Below are 8,024 nucleotides of genomic sequence, written 5' to 3'. Positions count from 1 at the left end.
ATATCATCGTAGTGCTTAGGCGAAGCCCTGCGCCGGTAACTTTATCATCACCGTCACCACGCCATCGTGCTGACGAAACTCTCCCTCGGCCTCAACTGGATCAAGAGTTCGAGGGACGTCACCGAGCTGAATGTGTGCAGATCACGGAGGTGCCGTGCGTTCGGTACTTGGATCGGTTGGATCGCGAAGACGTTTGACTACATCAACCGCGTTACTAAACACTTCTGCTTTCGGTCTATGAGGGTATGTAGACGCACTCTCCCTGCTCGTTGCTATGCTTCTCCTAGATAGATTTTGCGTGATCCTAAGCAATTTTTTTGAAATACTACGTTCCCCAACACAAAGTCCAACTTGTGATTCATTTCAGAATTTAGAGAGGGGTGCGGGAAGGAGACCCCTGTCCCCCATTTACGGAACTACTTTCCACACGACGTTCATCTTGTCAATCCTTTGAACGATTGATGATCCAAAGGTTCAGCTCCATGCACCGAACGTGATGAAAGGCCGTGGTGAATCGTCATGGAAAAGTTGTCCAAAGAGTATCGTCCTTGTAGCATTGCTTCCCCATTTATTCAATTAACTTACGCAAAGATGGGGCATGCAGTAGGTCTGTAGAGGGGTATGGCTATAAAAGGATAGTGAGTGAACGTTCTCCGAAAACGGTATTTGCAGCGAATGCTTTGTGGCGTGTCCGACCCCGCACACGAAACTCAGCGCTTGACCAATGTGGGAATCCCCATGGAGCATCGTTCGCTTCATCCACCCCTGAGCGAACGATGCAAATCTTGAACAGGTGACATTCTTTATATAGAGCATGACAATTACTGTGTGTAGCATAGCAGTTCCGTCTCATGTAACACAATTACCGTGTGTAGCATGGCAGTTCCGTCTCATGTGACGTGGCTATTCATGAAATATGTGTGGCAACTTTCTTTACCGTTGGATGACAATTCTATTTGTTGTAGCATGGTAATCCTATTTTGTGAGCATGCCAATTCTTAGCTATGTACGCATTTTCCTATCGTATAGTGCAGCAATTCTCTCTGATGCAACATTTACCATGTTCTAACATCTATAGCATGTCAATTCTTCTATGTTGCACCATGTCAATCCCTCAAATGCCATGATATTTTTTCCTCCTGTTGATAACATTGCCATAACATGGCATTTCACTCTAATATAGTATGGCAAATTCTTTTTGTGGAAGTAAAGAAGATGTTGAGGAGGGGGGAGGAAGGCTAGTGGTGTGTCCACACGCTACTGACTTCCATGAACGTCACCTTTTGCTTAAAGGGGCCGAACGTACATTAGCTATGTATTAACGTTTACTCCCTTTATTGCTAAATATATGACGTTTTGATGGTTCAACTTAGGAATGGAGGACTATAAGAAAGAACCATTTGTCATACAACTGGGCATGTTATTTGTGAGAAACAAATCAGCCCCATAAATATGGAGTAATTGTAGTGTAATGTCAATAAGAAAAGTTAAACCACAAAAATTTGTAGAAAAACTCATCCAAATAAAGGAAAACTATAAAATCACAAACATCTCTATATGTGTCTGTCAAGATGGTTACAAGTTGCAAATCGCGGTATATGCCAGCTATAGTCGTTGACTTGGAAAGTTGCCGCGTGTTCTTAAAAATAATCACTCGCCATTCACATGCTCCACTTAGTTAAGCACTTCATTAGCTGGTCAACTGGCGTAGTGTCCAGCTACCGCTACCTAGTACTCCTACCTACACACAAGGTAGAGAGCTTCAGGCGCAAAGAAGGAAACTCGACGCACTCCCTACCCAGCCATGGCGAACCAAGAGGCGCATCACCACTATCACCATTACCTCGTCCTGGCCATTATCTTAGTACTCCCTCTCCTCCTCCTCGTCAAGCTCCGTCCGCGCAAGCACGGCGGGGAGAACCCTCCACCGGGGCCATGGCAGCTGCCGGTCATCGGCAGCCTGCACCACCTCGTCGGCGCGCTCCCGCACCGCGCCATGCGCGACCTCGCCCACCGGCTCGACGCGCCGCTCATGCTGCTCCGCCTCGGCGAGCTCCGGGTCGTCGTCGCCTCGTCGGCCGGCGCGGCGCGGGAGGTCATGAAGACCCACGACGCCGCCTTCGCCACGCGGCCGCGCACCGCCACCATCCGCGCGCTCACCAGGGACGGCCTCGGCGTGGCGTTCGCGCCGCACGGCGCGCACTGGCGCGAGATCCGGAAGCTCTGCGTCACCGAGCTGCTCGGCGCGCGCCGGGTCCGGTCCCTCCGGGGGTCACGCGAGGCCGAGGCCGCGAGCCTCGTCGCCTCCGTCGTTGCGTCGCTGGCGGCGTCGGCGTCGGAGCCCGTGAACGTCAGCACGCTCCTCGCAACCTACGTCACCGACGCGGTGGTGCGCGCCGTGGTGGGCGATAGGATCGGGGACCTCCGCGACGAGTTCCTGGATCGCCTGGACGAGGGCGTCAAGGTGGCCGCTGGGTTCAGCCTCGCCGACCTGTTCCCGTCGTCACGTCTCGCGCGCGCGTTCAGCGGGGCGGCACGCCGCGCGGAGGCGCACAGCCGTGAGATGTCTCGGCTCATGGACGGCATCATCGCCGAGCACCGGGAGCGCAAGAGGACGGCCGGCGCTGGCGACGATGACAGAGACCTCCTCGACGTGCTACTGCGGATCCAGGCGGACGGTGGCCTCCGCGCACCTCTCGACATTGGAACCATCCGTGCGGTGATCACGGATCTATTCGGAGCAGGGAGCGAGACCTCGGCGACGACGCTCCAATGGGCCATGGCGGAGCTCATGCGGAGCCCGGCGGCGCTCCGGAGGGCCCAGGCGGAGGTGCGGGGCGCCCTCCCGGGGGAGAGCCGCGTCCGGGAGGAGGTCCTGCCGGAGCTACGCTACCTGCATCTCGTAATCAAGGAGACGCTCCGGCTGCATCCGGCGGTGCCGCTGCTCCTCCCGCGGGAGTGCACGGAGCCCCAGAGCATGCTCGGCCACGACGTTCCCAAGGGCGCCATGGTGCTCGTCAACGCGTGGGCGATCGGGCGGGACACGGCGAGCTGGGGCGTCGACGCCGAGGAGTTCAGGCCGGAGAGGTTCGAAGAGGCCGGCGGCGGCAGACTTTCGGGGGGCGGACTTCGAGCTCGTGCCGTTCGGCGCAGGCCGGAGGATGTGCCCAGGGATAACGTTCGGGCTCGCCGTCATGGAGCTCGCGTTGGCGAGCCTCCTCTTCCACTTCGACTGGGAGCTCCCCGGCGGCGCGGGTGGACTGGACATGGCGGAGGCGCTCGGGATCACAGCGAGGAGGAAAAGCGATCTGTGGCTGCATGCCACCGTTCATGTGCCACTTTAGTATATAGCTGTACGGGATCGTTTTGTGTCCGCGCGAGATCGTGTTATCAATCTGCGGCTCTTCTGTTTGATGCTTTGCAGATACCACTTTTGCGTGCACTTTTTCACTTTAGCTATGTGTATATAAGATGGCTGAAAATTGAGTTTGGGCCAGTCGATTTTCCAGACAGTTGATTGCTGCTTCAAGATCTGTGCATCTATTTTTGTTCTTCGGTTTTTTTTTTTGAGTAACCGGTATTTCTAGTCTGCGAATTCGACTGACCTCAGTTTTGGCCCAGTAAGTCCTTAACAGGCTAAATCCCATTACCCATCTCACGACCCAGCCACTCCCTATCTTCTTTTGTTTTCTATCTTAAAGAAAACTATTTTCACCCTAGTTTTTATGCGCTTTCACTTTTTATTTTTAAATTTTATTTTTTGGGTATTATTCGGTTGTTTGCGAGTTTAAATGTATGTACATAAATACTGTATAATATGTGCCAAAATGACACTTTTATACGATTATTTTTTGCATAGGTGCAATTTTAGTTCAAAGTTGTCGTAAGTTAAAACAAACATTTGCTTTCTTCTTTAATGGTCATATCAATGCCACTAATTAATTATTTCTTGTAAAAATTATTATTTTAATTTGTTTTATATTTATTTTCTTTTCTTTCTTCTCTAAGGGTAACACCAGAGGCACCCGCGCCGACTGGGAGCTCCCCGGCGGCGCGGGTGGACTGGACATGGTTCTAAGGAAACTTCTTTTTTGCCATAATTCCACAATTATATGCAGACTCTTGCATCTTATAAAAAGTACATTTTTTGTGCATACTGTGTGTAATATTTTTTGATTGTGTGTTATAATTTTTATTTTACTTTTCTTTATTCTTAACGGGTAAATACCAATGTCTATATTCACTCTTTCGTAGGATACTTCATTAATTTGATTTTTTATAGTTTTTATCCCAGTTTATATTTCTTAAAAAAGTAATACCAATGGCACTAATTCATTCCTTCTTATGAATACGTTTTTCAAAAATTCCCTATTATATGATTATTCTTGAATATTTTTTAAAGCACAATTTTTGTGTATATTTTGTGCAAATTTTATCATTGTTTGTTTAATATTTTTGTGCTCCCTCCGTTTTTATTTACTCTGCGTATTAGTTTTGGTCAAAGTTAAGCTTTGTAAACTTTGACCAAAAAAATAGACAAAAATATTAATATATACAATAACATATCAATACCATTAGATTCATTATTGAATGTACTTTCACATCACATAAATTTGTTATGGTAAATGTTTATATTCTATGAACTTGGTCAAACTTTACGAAGTTTGACTTTAGTCAAATCTAATATGCAAAGCAAATAAAAACGGAGGGAGTATTATTTTTTATTTCATTTTGAGGAATACCAAAGCCACTAATTCCTTCATTCTTAGAAAACTTCATTATTTTATTTGTTTTATTTTTTCTTTTCTTTTTTATAAGGGTAATAATAGTAATGCCATTAATTCCTTACTTTTATGTATATATGTTTTTTCAAAAAATGCACTATTATTTTTATTCTTGCATATTCTAAAAAAGCGTATTTTTTGTGTATATTGTGTGCAAATATTGTCATTGTTTGTGTTTGATTTTTATATGATTATTCTTTTATATTCTAAAAAAGTGTAATTTTTGTGTATATTGTGTGCAGATTTTGTCAATGTTTGTTTTAGATTTTTTTTCTTCTTAAAGGGTAAAACCAATGCCGACAATTTGTTCTTTATTAGAGAACTTCATTATTTTGATTTTCTTTTAGTTTTTATTTCGTTTTTTTGTTCTTAAAGGGTGATACCACATCCACTAATTCGTTCTTTTTCAGAAAACTTAATTATTTTGATTTTTGTTTTAGTTTATGTTTCATTTCCTTTCTTCTTTTTGGGTAATACTAAAACCACTAATTTAGTCATTCTTAGGAAACTTTTTTTTTGAAAAACTCACTATTATATGCTTACAACGAGAAGTTCATTTGTCCTCTTACTTTTATTCCCCCTCACCTTCTTCCTTGAGAGTCGCCGCCCCTAGCCCGGCTCCTTTTCCCTTCTTTAGCGGTGAAGCCACCATGAGCGAGCATGAGAAAGGTAACCATGTATCCGTTCCCATGTAGGTCTACTATTAGGTGTACAACTAGGTTTGGGTGTCTTGCCTTGAAGACGAATCGCGTCATGCCTTGTCTTTGCTCCATTCCGGTGTATTTGAGTAGCGTTCGTCGGATGTTGGCTCTCTCCTATGGTGGCCTTCATTGGTGGAAGGCGCCGGGTCCAATAAGAGGTTCCCCAGTAAGCTCGGTTGCACGATAGACTCTCTCTCTCTCTCTCTCTCTCTCTCTGTGTGTGTGTGTGTGCATGCGCGCGCGCGTGTGTGAGTGAGGGGGGTGCGCTGCCATGACAAAGATGTGCCCTGAGATTTGCGGCCGCTTGTCCTCAATCTATGGTGTTGAGGCAAGCGATTGCTAGGTTTGATGTGCTTCGTCCTTCATTGTTTGCCACATCGACCATTACTACCGGAGCAGTGGCTCAAACAAGCAAAAGGCTTCAATTTGCTTCAATCTTCAACCTCTTGTGGGAGGCCCTTTCTCCCTTGCCCAAGTTAGAAAGGACCCAGTCAGGGATGGTGACATCTACGTCTCTGTCAAGGCACCGAGTGTAGCAAGGCTAGAGTGCAATCTAAGGGCATCTCCAATGCAAACCCTTAAACCGCCCGCATCCATCCGGCCACGCGGTTCTAACATGTTTTGCCATCCAACACTGTAACGCCCAAGATGCGGCTATATCTCCCACCTATCGAGGCACGACTTAGAGGCATAACCGCATTTTGGTTTTGTCACAAGAAGGGTCATCTTCACACAATCCCATGTACAAGAACAAGGATGGAATAAATAGTTGGCTTACAATCGCCACGTCACACAATGATCAAATAATTCATACATCAATCAGAGTACACACATAGTCCGACTACGGACAAATCCAAATAAAAAGAAGATAACCCCAAATGTTAAATCCCGATCGTCCCAACTGGGCACCACTACTGATCATCCGGAAACGAAACATAGTAACGGCCAAGGTCCTCGTCGAACTCCCGCTTGAGTTCGGTGGCATCACCTGTACTGGTATCCTCGGCACCTGCAACTGTTTTGGTAGTATCCGTGAGTCACGAGGACTCAGCAATCTCAAAACCCGCGAGATCAAGACTATTTAAGCTTATGGGTAGGATGTGGTTATGAGGTGAAGTTGCAGCAAGCGCTAAGCAAATATGGCGGCTAACATACGAGTACAAGAGTAAGGTGAGAAACTACACAACGGTCGTAAAATAGAAGTGATCAAGAAGTGATCCTGAACTACTTACGTTCAAACATAACCCAAACCGTGTTCACTTCCCGGACTCCGCCGAAAAGAGACCATCACGGCTACACACACGGTTGATGCATTTTAATTAAGTCAAGTGTCAAGTTCTCTACAACCGGATATTAACAAATTCCTATCTGCCACATAACCGCGGGCACGACTCTCGAAAGTTTATACCCTGCAGGGGTGTCCCAACTTAGCCCATCACAAACTCTCACGATCAACGAAGGATATTCCTTCTCCCGGAATAACCCGATTAGACTCGGAATCCCGGTTACAAGACATCTCGACAATGGTAAAACAAGACCAGCACGACCGCCCGAATGTGCCGACAAATCCCGATAGGAGCTGCACATATCTCGTTCTCAGGGCACACCGGATGGGCGAGACGTCGGGTTGGCTGAGACCCTGGTTGCCCAGGGGCGCCGGACATCGCCCAGGTTGACCAGCACTCAAAGGAACACTGGCCCGGGGGGGTTAAATAAAGATGATCCTCGGGTTTGCAACTCCCTAGGGAAAAGTTTGGGTTGTTGTTAGGCAAATGTTAAAACCAAGGTTGGGCCTTGCTGGAGGAGTTTTATTCAAAGCGAACTGTCAAGGGGGTCCCATAACCCCAACCGCGTAAGGAGCGCAAAATCAAGGAACATAACACCGGTATGACGGAAACTAGGGCGGCAAGAGTGGAACAAAACACCGAGCAAAAGGTCAAGCCTTCCACCCTTTGCCAAGTATATAGATGCATTAAGTAAAATAAGAGATATTGTGATATCCCAACATATTCCTGTTCCAACATGGAACAACCTGCAAGACACCTGCAACTAGCAACGCTATAAAAGGGGCTGAGCAAAAGCGGTAACATAGCCAAACAACGGTTTGCTAGGAAGGAGGGTTAGAGGCTTGACATGGCAATATGGGAGGCATGATAAACAAGTGGTAGGTAGCGCGACATAGCGATAGAACGAACAACTAGCAAGCAAAGATAGAAGTGATATCGAGGGTAAAGGTCATCTTGCCTGCAGAGTTCTCAGAGTTGTCGAAAGCTTGCTCCTCGTTAGCGTACTCAACAGGTTCCTCGTTCACGTACTCATCTCCCGGCTCTACCCAAAGCAAGAACACAAGCAACGGAACAACAATCAATCACGGTGCAATGCACAAGCAACATGATGCAAGACATGGCATGGAATGCAAGGTATGATGTGCAATGCATATGGGTACTCCGGAAGGGAAAAGAAGATCAAGGCATCAACTTGGCAAACCAAGTATGCCGCTGGAAAGATGAAGGAAATATGCCCTAGAGGCAATAATAAA

At 46.9% G+C, this 8,024-nt stretch overlaps 1 pseudogene; it reads left to right on the top strand.

Annotated features, from left to right (window-relative positions):
- Positions 1–1,804: 1,804 nt before the first annotated feature.
- On the top strand, positions 1,805–3,411 carry LOC123142518 (desmethyl-deoxy-podophyllotoxin synthase-like; annotated as a pseudogene).
- Positions 3,412–8,024: the final 4,613 nt, after the last annotated feature.

Source organism: Triticum aestivum, chromosome 6D (assembly GCF_018294505.1).
Source record: "Triticum aestivum cultivar Chinese Spring chromosome 6D, IWGSC CS RefSeq v2.1, whole genome shotgun sequence".
Taxonomy (NCBI): domain Eukaryota; kingdom Viridiplantae; phylum Streptophyta; class Magnoliopsida; order Poales; family Poaceae; genus Triticum; species Triticum aestivum.
This window is presented reverse-complemented; position numbering and strand designations above follow the sequence as displayed.